The following is a 14,366-nucleotide window of genomic DNA, read 5'->3' as shown; positions in this document are numbered from 1 at the left end:
TAACATACGTGATTTATTTCTTTGGTTAATAGTATGGTAGATTATTATTTTTATAATGTAAAGTATTATATTAGTTTTTATTCTGTTAGACCTCTGCAAATGATATTGCATTTCATGTGACTTTTAAAAGAATCATAGACTTTTAGAACTATATGGAATTTAGATCCAACATTAACTATATCACTAAGTAATTTATTTTAGATTGTGGAAAGTCAAAAATTTTAGTAATCAGGCAAATACTAATCAAATAAGATTATTAATCAGTGAGTATTACTGCATTTATTTCACTTCTAAAACAATCTTATTTGAAGTTTGTAGAAATTTAGTTCTAGTTGTCTTCATCACCAGTTTCCAAAACAACAAAAAAAAAAGACTTCATAAGATGCCATGAAAGAGAAAATCTTCACCTAAAATTTAGTATCAAGTTTTGATTTTGATAAAAAGAGAGTGAAATTGCCTTGATGGAGGCGTAACATTTTCCATACTTCAAACTTCTATAGCATGCAACCAGCATTTCTTAGAGAAGACTATACCACAATTAAAATGAACTTCACACATTTTAGGAATTCCATCTTTGGTTAAGGCCATGGTCTATATGAACTAGTAATCTTTATATGGGATTAAATTTACGCAGTGAAGATTCTTTGCAGAAAAATGAAGATTCAGCTAAATTTATGACTGTATGTAGGGGTAAAAGACTTTTAAAAATACTTCCAAATACACTTTTACCTTGTCTGGTATTCCTATGTTTAGCTCAAGCTTGGTCATTGCACTATTTTATAATTTTCTAGCACCATATTGGAGGCCAGCATGGAATTTATGTTTAATACCAACCCTATAATATTCTTTCTTTTTAGTCCACTTTTTACATCTTTCCAGTCTCAGTGTACACCCTACAAGACTTAGTACACTTCGCTGGCCTATCAAACTCTTCCTGATTTCATGTTCTCAGCCTGGAAGCCTCACATTTTCTCTGAGGATTTACTCAGCTTGCTTACCAACTTACTCACCTTGGGTTGGCGCTGGTCTGTCATGGAAGTCTTTCTGTCTCGATGTATCTTTCCTTAGTGGTGGCAACCCGTCCTGTGACATTTTCTAGACTCAGCTATGTCACGACTTTGTTAAGCATCGGAGACGACTTTATGTATACGCTTTCTTTCTCCATGAATATGTTGGCTTTTTAAACCAGCACCTTGCCATACTGTCTTCAGGGTGAACTGTAAAGAAACTCAGGTTATTTTTCTGACTCTTTCCCATCATAACGTAGCATGTTGTCTAAGGGGAAATTTGGATTCCTCCACCTACCCCCACCCCCCAAAGAATAGAAATTTATTTTTGTGTGAATGTAAGTATATTTTCCGTGAAGAAGTGCATTAGTCCTTCGTCTATCTACAGATCTATCTACAGCATCGCAGAACTTTTTGATGATGATCATTCACAATTTGTTGTTTGTTTTTTAATTCCTAGAATGATTTAAGATTGCCCAGTAGTGATTCTAAGGATTTGTGGTAAAATGCTCAAGCTCATTTGATACAGGCCCAGAAATACACAGAGAGGAGGTGAGACTTCTCTTTCTCCTCTCCACCGCTGCCTCCTTGTCTTTTCTTACTCATGAGAACTTACTGGGGTGCTTGAATTTTGGGGAAGGCTTGTGCCAGATTCAAAGGTAAAAACCACTCTGATGTTATAGAGAAATCTAGAGATTTTTTTTTAAGATTTAATTATTTATTTTAGAGAGAGAGTGTGCACGGGGAGGGAGGGCTGGGCAGAGGGAGAGAATCCTCAGGCAGGCTCCCTGCTGAGCACAGAGCCTGAAGTGGGGTGCGGTACCAGAACCCTGAGATCAGGACCTGAGCTGAAATCAACAGTCTGATGCCCAACCGACTGAGCCACCCAGGGGCCCCAAGTCTAGAGAATTCTATGGGCACTGCTTTTTTTTTAGAGAAGTTATAGCACTCCACTCCTTGGAAGAGTCTAGCATTGGAACTTCGCTACCTGAAGAAATGCTTATTTGGCCCTACTTTTTGTTCCCTGACTCTAAACTGGCTCCTTATGCTCGTCAGAATACCTTCCTAAGTCCCGTGGCAACTCAACATTCAGGTAGTTTTTGTATGAACCTGTCAGAGACCTTTAGGAAATACAAATAAGTTTTATCCACCGGTTCTCTCCTGTCCAAGTGCTTACTTAGCGTGACAGCTCCAATGGGTTCGTCAAGCATCATTTCCTCCTTCAGGACCGTGGTTCCTCTGTGGGTTCTGTTGTGTGAAGTACATAGATGCCCTCCACTTTGTAACAGAGTCCATAACATTGCCTGGATGAGATGAGTCTCAGATTTCCAAGGTCTTCACTGGAGTCTGTGTTTATGACTGGAGTCATAGTGACAATAGAGCTTCTCTGGTAATTGTTCTCTTGTAATTATTACAATTTGTCATTGACAGGTAACATGGCTTGACGTCCTATTCAACATTTCACTCTTAAGTTCTTCCGTAGTTTCTCTGTAGATGCTATAGCATCCCGGAGATTTTTCTGTGCCAGATTTCCTAAAGAAGAAAACACCTAATGTGTTTTTGGCATTTTGACTTCGGCACCTCTGACATGCCTACCTCAATATACAGTTTAAGTGTTGAAATCTTCAAATGAATAAACCAACCAAAACAGAAAATAACTAAACATTCTTCGAGTACTATTTTATATTTAGGATTCCTTTGTCTTCTGTGCTTGGATTCCTTCTGTAACATTTTTAAGGATACTTTGTCATTATTGACTTTGAAGTTCCTTATAAGATAGTCTTGCAAACATTTTTCTGGTCTGCCTAATTTTTAATTGTATCTAATCTGTCACATTTGAGAGGCTTCCTTTTTTCCCTTAGACTTGGAAATCTTTATAGTTTATGCCTCACTCTCTGCCAATCAGCTTTTACTGTACCAATTTGCTGTGAAAGCAAACTTTTTCTCTTTCTTTCTTTCTTTTTCTTTTTTTTTTTTTTTTTTTTTTGCATCAGTCTTGTTTTTATGATTCATGACAAAAAATTCATCTTGGGCTTCTAATGGTGTATTTTTAAATAGTCTCCAGACTTTCTGTGGTTTATTTTATTTTAAACGATTCCTTTTTACTTTTTTTATGATGACCACATTTTCCTAAGCTCCCTTTCCTAAAATTAAATGATTTTATATGGCATTCCTTCTTTTGCCCAAGAGCTGAGCTGAACTGTAAATAATTAGCAGACAGAAATGGGCACCATGATACAGCCAGCCTCAAATCCCGCCCAAATCCGGCTCAATGCTGAAAATTCAGGTCCAGCAAGCCCACGTGTGTGATGGCTTGTATTTTTGCATTCTGGTGCACGTACTATCTGCCTGTGAGAGAGTGACAATATAAATCTGCATTATTGTTACTCCATTAGGTATCTTCACCTTCTTATTGTTGTATACGCTTCTGATTATTCTGCTTATTTTGTTTAAAATGGTCCCCTATAGCATCAAGAATAGGTTTCAGATTCTTTAGTTTAACAACGAAGGCCTTTAATAATTCGGTCCCTAATTACGCTATCTTCATTGACTTCCGACACGAGCTCTTTCTTTTCTTTCCCAGTATAGCTCTTCCTAAATGGTATCATTTTGCAACTTTGCAGCTTCTCCCGGATCTTCCTGGAAGACCTTTTCCCATCTTCCTCATTGTCCATATATATGCAAATATGATGTAGATGTCTTCACTATGCAAAATATTAGCTTTCCAGTTAAATTGCATGTAACTTCCCCAAAGTCCATAATCCTTTGCCTTCTGCATAATTCCACACTCTTGCCTTGTGTGAATCCAGAGGTGACAGTCAGCACCCCACTCACACACACAATAAAAGCCATTCATGCCAGGTCTTTGAGGATTTAATAACTGATGGAAGATTTAGGGTTCTAAAGAAGGGTCACATTATTAAGGACTAAGATCTCAATTATTTTCTTTCCTCATCCTTGCTCACTCCTCTCTCTCTCACTCTCTGCCTCTGTGTCCCTATCTCTACCTCTCTTTTTCTTCCTTCTCTTCCCTCTCAGAGAAGAAATAATTTTTTCCTTATAAATTTTTATAGCCTGAACTCACCTTTCATACTAGATACCTCTGATCAGCAACTTAGCAAATATATCCTCTTCTTTGAAATATTGTCTTGCCCCATTAGAATCCCACTGAATGTAATCTTTAGCTCATTACCTGACAATAATTTTTTAAATGCCTGCAACGTGGCAGACACTGATCAAACAGTGGCATAAGTGCAGATAAGATTTTTGCCTTCATAGAGTTTCTAATTTAGTATGTGATCCAAATAACTATGCATAATTGCAAACTATTTGATTCGTATCCCATTCCTACAGCTACCGTAGCATCCAGGACATACTTCTGTTTCTACTTGTAACCATGCAGTATTATAACTGGTTGTTTGTGAGTTGCTCTCCTCTATTAGTGTAAATCTCAAAGGAAGGATAGTGTTTTAATCCACTCTGTGTTCCTGGAATTCAGAATAGCCCCTACATAACCACCACCAGAATGGGTATTCAATAAATACTTGGGGTTGTAGGAATGAATCTCCTATATATTCAGCTTAGTTGCATGATTTTAGTGAACAATATTTGTATGACTGTATTTTTACTATTAAATAGGAAATTCAGTGAGCACAGCCTTGAACCTATGGAAAAGTATTAAAGAAGGAAAAGATTCTCAAGGAATAGGTTATTCTTAATTCCTGATGTAGGCGATTTCTTCACATTATTTCACTCATTTAAGTAAGATATCTACTGAATTTAGAGTCCCCTTGTAGTATTTCTGATGCCTTCTAGATGCAAGAATCCTTAAATCCTCTTACACTCCACATATGCGGAGTTTGAGATAAGGAGGGCCTGGCCTGGCTTCCTTTGTTCCATAATAGAGATTTAAAAAGAATCCTTCAGTGCTCTGGAGGTAATGCTAGATGTGGGCTAGAGTAGCTCAGCTTTCCATTAGGATCCAAACTCAAAAAAGGGCTAGGTCAGGAAGAGTAATAGTAGAGAAATTGTGTGATAATATATTCCAGGAGATGGTGAAATTTCTTATCTTATTAATTTGGCAGTGCAGAGTTCCTCTTACGTAGAGTGTAATTTCCTCTCTAAAAGAAAATGAGGCATCTGTTCCTACTCAGAACCAAATGGAGAATTCTTTATTCACATCAGCATGTCAGGGCCGCTCAAACTGTCCTTAACGCTCAGGACATTCTACTCTTCCAGACTCAATAGTGTATCTCGTGTTTCACACTATTTGTTGGAATTATAACCACTTACCATTTCCCAAATTCATTATGATTTTAGAAACCTGATTAAAATGTGTGTCTTTTCGAAATTCAGGAGGATGGCTCATGGAATTCGTTCAGTCAGATTATTTGAAAAACAGTCCTATATAGTATGTTTGGTCAGATATTTTTGTCAGCACGATCTTTGGTCAAATATTCATTCGTGCAACTGTGTAGTTACAAGGACATCGCAGCCTACTGAGTCCTTATGAAGCTAAAGATAGACATAAAAATCACTGTTTTCTGATGCAACATTTGCAATAAATAAGCACTGATTATTTGTTTTTCTTTCCTCCCCTTTAAGAAAACCCTTGCTCAAAAATAAAACTTTTGTTCCCCTAACTAGGTAGAAGTAAGCAAATTCCTAACTAGATACTTACTGAAACTGAGATTCCTTTTTTATTTTTCAATCTGTGTCACACTGCATATTTTTTTATCTATCTTTTGATTTTTTGAATTGTTCAGAAAGCCCTCAAGAGCTTTTGAGTTTACTGTTTTTAGAGGATCAAGAGTCTTACACAGCAACATGCTTCTTACAGGGGAAGAATGTCTTTGAGAGCCCGCACCCCTTTCCATAAACATCTGGTTTGCAGATGATAAAAACAAACACTAGGTTTTTTTTTTTTTTTCCCCTCCCCTAAAGATCTGGGAAACAGATTGGACATAAATTCTACCCTGGTGATCCCTAATACATTAATCTTCATTATCATGTCAAATTCTTTAAGAATTACAGTCTCTAGCCCTATGTTTTTAAAGATTGAACATACAGTACCTATGGCATTCCACCTGTAGGATGTTTTCCATGACGCTATAATGTCTTCATTCTTTTCTTCAGCCTAGACACATCTTACTCTTTTTTCAAAAGCCCGTTGAAGACCTGCTTCCTCTGTGAAGTATTTCCTGGTTACTCTAATATTCCTGCACCTCTCCTTCATTGTCTGGAGCACCCGTCTTCACTGGAAGTCAGAGTGAATGGTGGTTTGAATTTTGTCCTATGCATTTTGGTTCTCCAGTCGGTGTTTAAGTTGTTTGATAACAAGATTGTTTTGTTTTGTTTTGTAAAGTATAAGGGACATAATGGGTATTCAGGACCTCAGTGTTGAATGCAGAGGGCCTTCATGCCTTCAAGGAAGCCTCGCTCCACCTCAGAGTGTGGGAGAGGCTCGATTCGGACACTTAAGTTAGGGGAAAATTCTAGTGTGAAGCATTAACTTTGACTCCAGGGCCAAGTCTAGCCTCTACATCGCTTTGGTGTGAATTGGAGACGACCTTGCCTCTGGGCAACCCCAGACAAGTGGATCATCGTACCCTTGTGGGAACTCCTTCCAGAAGGTGCAGCCTTCAAGGGAGGGCTAAGAGCCTGGAACGAATGTCGCACCCACTGGGTCCCTCCGTTGGAGCCTTTGTGAGGTGCACAAGCTGCCAGGGTACGCGGCGGCCCCCCCAGCAAGTGGTGTGGGTGACGCGGGCCCGTGCAGGAAGCTTGTCGACGAGGAGGTGCCCACTCGGGGGACAGTCCGTGTGGCAGGAAGCTGGAGGCCGAGAACTGAGGGAGCGTTGTGGGTCCCAGACTGAGAGAGGGAGGTGGGTGTTGTGGCTGAGGTGAGAGGATTTATGCACTTAGTCTAGGTTTCTGATCAGCGCGCGAAATAGCATTTAAGAGCGTGAAGGGCCCAGCTCCAGGACGGATGCGGGGACAGCAGATGAAGCTGGTGAGGCGTGAGCAGCGGCCCGGTGAGCAGCGGAGCTGAAGGTGCGCGCGAGCTTGTCATTGGGGCAGGTCCAGTGGGGGCAGCGGCTGAGGCTTGAGAAGGGGACACGGTTGAAATGCCACTTAAGAAGACAGTTTTAGTAGCTACATTTAAAGCAGATGACAGGGTAGCAACCGTAGGACGAAACCTGCAGGATGTCTGCGATCTCGAAAGCAGAAAGAAAGGGAAATGATCAGGGTGAAGTGTGGAGCGAAATGTCTAGTCGATGTCATATAAAATCTACGTGCATTTAAAATCCGAGGACAAGTGTTCCGAAAGCTGAGGAAATGGAGTGCATAGAATGATTTGAGTTATAATTCCTTAGAGGACATTTATGAATGCAACAATAATTATTATTGATTTCCTAAAATGTGCACTCAGGGGCGCCTGGATGGCTCAGAGGGTTAAAGCCTCTGCCTTTGGCTCAGGTCATGATCCCGGGGTCATGGGATCGAGCCCCGCATCGGGCTCTCTCCTTGGTGGGGAGCCTGCTTCCTCCTCTCTCTCTCTGTCTGCCTCTCTGCCTACTTGTGATCTCTCTCTGTCAAATGAATAAATAAAATCTTTAAAAAAATAAAATAAAATAAAATAAAATGTGCACTCAGTTACTAATCCTAATCCTGGGTCCCATGCATTGTTATAACTAAGGCAAGTGTACAGTACTGAGGGAGCATTCAAAAATATAATCTCCTCAATATAGGTCTAAAGTATTCTTTTTAATGACAGGATTATTTTAAGCTAATTTTAAAAATTACTTACACTCTAAAATTCTATGATCTATGGGAATGTTTCCCAAAGCATAAGACATTAGTCTGGGTGGTACATGAGATAACTTTTAGGTAGCATACAACATTTAATTTTTTGCAAGTTTGACATTGACAAGTATATTAGCTTATCAAACCTGAGGTTTGTCTAGAACTAAGCTTAAGAAAATCTAAAAGTTAACTTAAAATAGATTTTAATGGAACACTCACATAAATAATGGTACACAATATACACAAGTATAGAAGATCACAATATGGTGAGCTCGTTGACTGCCCAATGGGAGATCCTAATCTACAGGCTACTTAAAGCATTTATCTCAAAAATTAAAAAAAAAAAAAAAAGGAATTGGGGAGAATTATAAATGTTTAGACATATTTAGTTGGAAAGTAGTAGAAAGAATTTTATGATCTTAAAGAAATTTTTTATTTAAAATTATTTTAACCATTAAAATATACTTTTAACTTAAATCTTGTGGAGTGGTCCGGATCTATTCCAACTGTAGTTTGCCAAGTCTGTGCATTTCTTCAACGTTTACATACATCACGGAAAAACCCAGCTGTGAGTTACATCAATTTTATATGATCACTTCGTATGAAATGTAGCAATGGAAATGTTATTGGACGACTGGATTTTTTCAATACTTTAAAAGAGATAGCTTCACTGCTAAGTCCTGTCGTCTCTGTGACCCAATCTACCGGCCCGTTAACTTTATTTATGGGTCAGAACACACCTCAAGAACCCAGAGGAAAGTTAGCCGGCATTTCAGTCTTTACCCGCAGCAGTGGCAAATTTCAGGAACTCAGGGGAAAGTTGGGAAGAGAATTTGTTAACTTTAAATGTTGTTTTAACCATGTGACCCATGTGACTTTATAAACTTATTTTATTTATTGGGCAAGAGGAAATCTCTAATCAGAGCCACAGATGAGTCATCCTCGTCAGAAGGGCAGTCCTCCGTATAAGGACATGGCCATCGGCTAAGGTTTCGTGAAGGACACACATTCCTCAGTCACAGAAATAAGACTTTGAAAACTGGCTCTTCCATACTTTGGGAAAATCATTTGCCCCTGTGAGCCCCAAGCCCTTTATCTCTAATATGGGGAAATAGGAAAATAATTCCTACTTCAAATAAAAATTGGAGCATTTATCAGACAAATCTGAAAAATGCTTTGTATAGAATAAACACTTGATAAATGGTTCTTATTATTACTGGTGACCTGACGTGTTCCAATTATGTGATATCTTCATTGGTCTGTTGCACACGACATTTCCAGCTTATGTCCTCCACACTAAAGCATCCCGAGTACTTAGCTCTTGTTACTCCTCTCCCCTCTCTCTGCCTGTCGGTCCTGCTTTAATTCCCAGAGTTCCTTACTTTCAGCACATCTCTATTAAAAGGAATCCATCTGGCTATTTTATAGTTCCTTCCAATAAAGGAATAATTATTTGTTATTAAAAATATATTCATATCTAGGGGCGCCTGGGTGGCTCAGTGGGTTGGGCCGCTGCCTTCGGCTCAGGTCATGATCTCAGAGTCCTGGGATCGAGCCCCGCATCGGGCTCTCTGCTCAGCGGGGAGCCTGCTTCCTCCTCTCTCTCTGCCTGCCTCTCTGCCTGCTTGTGATCTCTCTGTTAAATAAATAAAAATAAAAAATATATATATATTCATATCTCAAATGGGCAAGGTATGATTTTTAGTGCATTTTAGAATAGAATATTTGAATTATATCAACCAACAAGAACCATTTACATAGTGCTCAACAGATTACACTTTTTAATAGAAATTATCTCATTTTATTTGAGATGAGAATTATTAAACCTAGTTCTTCAATTGGAAAAATCAAGCCTTAGGAAAAGAAATAACTTACTCAAGGTGTCCCTGCTAGTAATTAGTAGAGCTGTTTTCCCAGTGTATATTGAACTTCTACAGTGAATAGTAAGACTTCTCACAAAACTCAGAAAGGGCCAAAGTAACAGCTGAAGCGGAAAGGGGTACGGAGACGGAAAGCTCCCACAGTAGGGCAGTGCACATTTCCCGCGAAGACGAGCTTCCCCTTTCTCTCTGTCCCTTTCTCTATGCGTAGCCTGTCTACACACTTCCTGTGTCCTTATCCGCTCTTCTTGCTGCAACGTAGGTCTTTCTGTGTGGAGCCTCCTGGTCTACACACCTACCTTTGTTTCATAACCAGGCGCCCCGCGTGCCTCCGGGCTTGAAAAACGTACTGATGTTCACAGCAGTCCTCTAATCCGTTGAAGAGAGTAAGGGAAAGAAGACAACTTGGTCCCCAGGCAAGGGCTCTCGCGTGGGAATCAGAGGACGCGAGAGCCAAGATGTTCCTCTCGCAAGCCTTGGGCATGTTCTCTGTGTTCACCTGTGTTGGGAAATTCTTGTTTTGTTCTTGGCTCTGTATGGGGTTGTGTGGAGTATGGATATGGGGTTACGTGAATTCTCTGTTGGTGTAAGTGATTTTCTGAACTTTGATGCTCGTTTTCACTTTTGCTTTTTATACAAGATAATTATAGAAATGCTGAACAATTACACTTTGTCATACTTTAAAATCTGATCATTTTTTAAAATACATTTTTATTTTAGAAGTTTTAGATTTACAGAAAAATTATAAAGATGCACTCCAGACGTAATTTCCTCTCTTTTTACCATCCTATATTAATAACTAATTAACCAGTATTGGCCAAATTTTTTTATTATTAACTTTATTATTAACTTAAGTCCATATTTATTCAGAATTTCCTTGGGTTTTACCTAATGACTTCTTTCTGTCCCGGGATCCCATCCAGGACACCATTTCACCTTGAGCTGTCACCCCTTTGTGGGCTCCTCTTGGCTGTGAGACTCTCCTAGACTTACCTTGTGTTTCATGACCTTGACAGTTTTGAGCAGTACTGATTATTTTATAGAATGTTGCTTAATTGGGATTTTTTTAACTTTTTTTTAAGGATTAGACTGGGGTGGTAGATTTTAGGGAGGACAACCTCAGGGGTGAAGTGCTGTTCTCAACTCCCATCATGACTTATTACTACCAATTCCCTGAAGTAATATTTGTCAGGTGTCTCCACTGTAAATTCACTATCGTTCTTCCTTTCTACACAGCGCTCTTTGGAAGAAAGTCACTCTGTGCAGCCCACACCTAAGGAGTAGGAGCAATGTTCCATCCATAATTTATTTGGAATTCTGCACATTCCATTCATTCATTCGTTTATTTTCATTTATGTATATTAGTGTGGACTTATGGGTATTTATTTCAAACTTTGGGTAATAATTCAATGCTACTTTACTCTTTTTTTGGTCAGGTTTTTCCTACTTTGGCCCTTGGGAATTCTTCCAGGTGGCTCTTTGTCTCTTTGATATACCCCCATTATCATTGTTTTTTGTTTTTTTTTTCCCTTTTTTCTTTCTCTTACTTTTTAGCATTATAAGATGCTCCAGGTTTCTTCAAAGAGCCTTATTTTGTTGGAGTATGATATTAGAAACCATAGTCTGAGGCCTAGATATATATGTTCATGGCTACTGAGGAGTCATTTTTTTTTTTACCCAGGAAATATATGCGTGTATACAAACAGGTGTATGTACATATGCCTACAAATATTTAATGAATTACATATCTACTAATATGTGAGAAGCAAGGACACCTTGGGAGTAGGATACCTTTGGCTTTTATAGCATTTCTTCCCAAGCGTTGCATGTGTGGGCAGTCATATAAAACAGATGCACATTAGGACATATTAACGAATGCCATAAAGGTGGAGTGAAGCAAAGGCAGGAAACAGATCATCAAAGTATACCCTAAACCAGATTCCTCCCTGGAGTTCCCTGGCTGAATGGGCCTATGCATATGTTTCGTTTGTTGTGCACAGAGCTTTTAAAACTATTTAAATTCCATAATAAAGAGTGAGAGAGGTCAAATACAAATATTGATTTCTAGATTCTCTTTAAATTTTACCGTATCTGAGAAAGCCTGTACCCTCATTGTTCATGTACCAATCGCTTTGCGGTGAACAGCGGTTCAAATCTTGGTGAGCTCTGCATGAGCTCGAGTCCACGGCAAGCCAGGCTCTCCACCCCACCCCCACCTCACTTTCTCCTGGATGCCGTAGAGCCAGCTGAGGGTCCGACCCCTTATGCTGTGTTCCTCCCATGGTAAGGAGGAGAGGAAAATATTTTTTGAATCCATGGCTAACACGGTGGGAAAATGAAAGGTTGTCTACTATATGTGTGTATATATATATATTTACAAATTTTTAAGTAATGAGAGAAAGCATATTTCTCTATGCAAGTGGGAAATAGTCCTATCTGCTTGATATGAAAAGTGTGACTGCATCAGAATAATGCTACCTAAAATTCCAATGCGAAATGAACCCTGGACCATTAAATCTGGATGTCTGCCTTAATCCTTCGTTTTCCAATAAGGATCAGAACATAAGCCTTCTTGTCACTTCTACAAAATGACTTCGTAGAGTAATATGATCCAACACTGAATACAGATTTTAATGTGGCCTTGATATATATATACCATTAATATATGGCCGACTTTTAAATCTTTAGAAGACATCTCTGTCTTTGATTTTCTATGAAAAATTTCATAAATCTTGAACCATGTTATTTTGTGTAAAAGGCCAGCAATAAATAATTTATCCAAGATCTGTAAACTACATTTTTCTGCTATATTTAAAGCACTATATTTGTAATTTTGCCTGCCGAGTCCAGTTAGTTTTATTCAGAAGGAACATGAATAAAGGAAAAGTTATTAATTGTAGAATATAGATTTCTAGTCACTAAATATATGGAATATGGATTCAGCATTTTATTTGACATTTTTCTTCTGTTTTCAGAATGATGAATATTATGAAGAAATAAAAAGTCTGAGCCATTAGTTGTTAAATGAAAATAAAATCTAGGTTTTAAGTAGCTGGAATGGAAGGAAGCTTGCAGCTTCCCATGTTTTACTGACTGAACTAAATTCAATACATTTGTCAAGAAAATGAATGTATGGCAAGAAGAAAAAAAGTGTTGTAACCATTGGAATAAAGGTGAATTTAGATAGAAATTTAAGTATAAAAATAAGTGCAGTATAAAATAAATTTAAAAGAAATAAACCACATTTAGCAATTTGACCTCCCCCCAATATCTCTGTACAATTGTCAGCATCATAAGATTGTGTCATGTTTACGCATGTCTATCTGCGTGTATTATAAAACTAAAAACACATAATTTCCTCATTTTTATACATATGTAGTATTTTTTCTATATATGTATTTATAAAAATCTATAACTGCCTGTATGAGTGTGTATAACCGTTTCTACAAAAGAAAATATCTACAACCACAATATACACGTGTGAAATGATATTTCATATATACTTCTGTATTTACAACATAATAGTCATGTTTCAATTAGACAAAGCTAATACACTCAGTGGAAACTCTTGGTCTGCAGAATATGTTGAGTTTTCACATAATTTCTTAGGAACATGTGCCCCATAATTTAGCATTCAGAAAAACCTGGTGAATACAGCTTGAGTTAACCATTAAGATTCTGACTTTTGGTGCTGAGAAGCCAGAAATTCAATCAGGACTCTACCTCAGCAGGTTCTGTGCTATTAGACATTTTATATATATTTTAAAGATTTTTATTGGTTATTCAACAGAGAGATAAAGATCACAAGTAGCCGAACGGTGGGCAGAGGGAGAGGGAAAAATAGGCTCCCTGCTCAGCAGGGAACCCGATGTAGGGCTCGATCCCAGGACCCTGGGATCATGACCTGAGCCGAAGGCCACTGCTTAACTGACAGAGCCACCCGGGGACCCCACTACGAGCCATTTTATTCCAATACTTCCCTGGCCACGGCCCATCCAGGGAATGAGGGTGATTGAGGAAGACTGTGGTTCACAAAGTCTTGCTTCTCTGTTGACCTTCCGTCCTGATGGAACAGTTACATCCGAAATAATACCTCTGGTTTCAGACCTGGGCCTTTCCCTCCTGAGGTGTGGGCGTCTTGGCCTCAGGACAAGCTGTTTAATCCCTGTGAGCTATTACCGTTGCCACGTGGGAATGACACGATGTTGAAGATTACATGAGATCAAGAATATGAAACTTTTGGACCGTACTTAGCACATGGAGTATCCGTCGACTTCTGTGGTTACTTCTGCCACCACTACTGTCAATTTAAAGAACATCTTTTTAGACTGAGTTGTCTTCTATTTTAATGACTCTTGTAAAATAAAAAAAGACCAACATCCAACTTCTGAGTCAACAGTTCAATGTCATCAATCTGGAGATTTCCTGAGTGTGTAGTTCTGGCCCTAATATTTGCGACTGTTTGAGCCTGCGGATTTTCATTAACGATGAGCGGCCAAGAGGAGTAGTATGTTCAGCCTTCAGTTCTGTCTGTTCATGATCCAAGTGAGTACATTGGCTAGAAATCACCGTAGTATCTTGTTTGCAAGCTCGGGTAGTGTTTCTCTTACCAAGTAGGTGCTCCACGGTCATGGACCGTTGGAAACGTGTGTGTTACTGTTAGGATTTGGCA

At 38.8% G+C, this 14,366-nt stretch overlaps 1 protein-coding gene across 1 annotated transcript in view; it reads left to right on the top strand.

Moving 5' to 3' along the window:
• COL5A2 (collagen type V alpha 2 chain) overlaps nt 1-14,366 on the top strand; it is a 138,341-nt gene that overhangs the window by 30,382 nt on the left and 93,593 nt on the right. The gene's annotated exons all lie outside the window — the stretch shown is intronic.

Source organism: Lutra lutra, chromosome 3 (genome assembly GCF_902655055.1).
Source record: "Lutra lutra chromosome 3, mLutLut1.2, whole genome shotgun sequence".
NCBI lineage: Eukaryota > Metazoa > Chordata > Mammalia > Carnivora > Mustelidae > Lutra > Lutra lutra.
The sequence above is the reverse complement of the archived record's forward strand: the minus strand, read 5'-3'. Positions and strand labels throughout refer to the sequence as shown.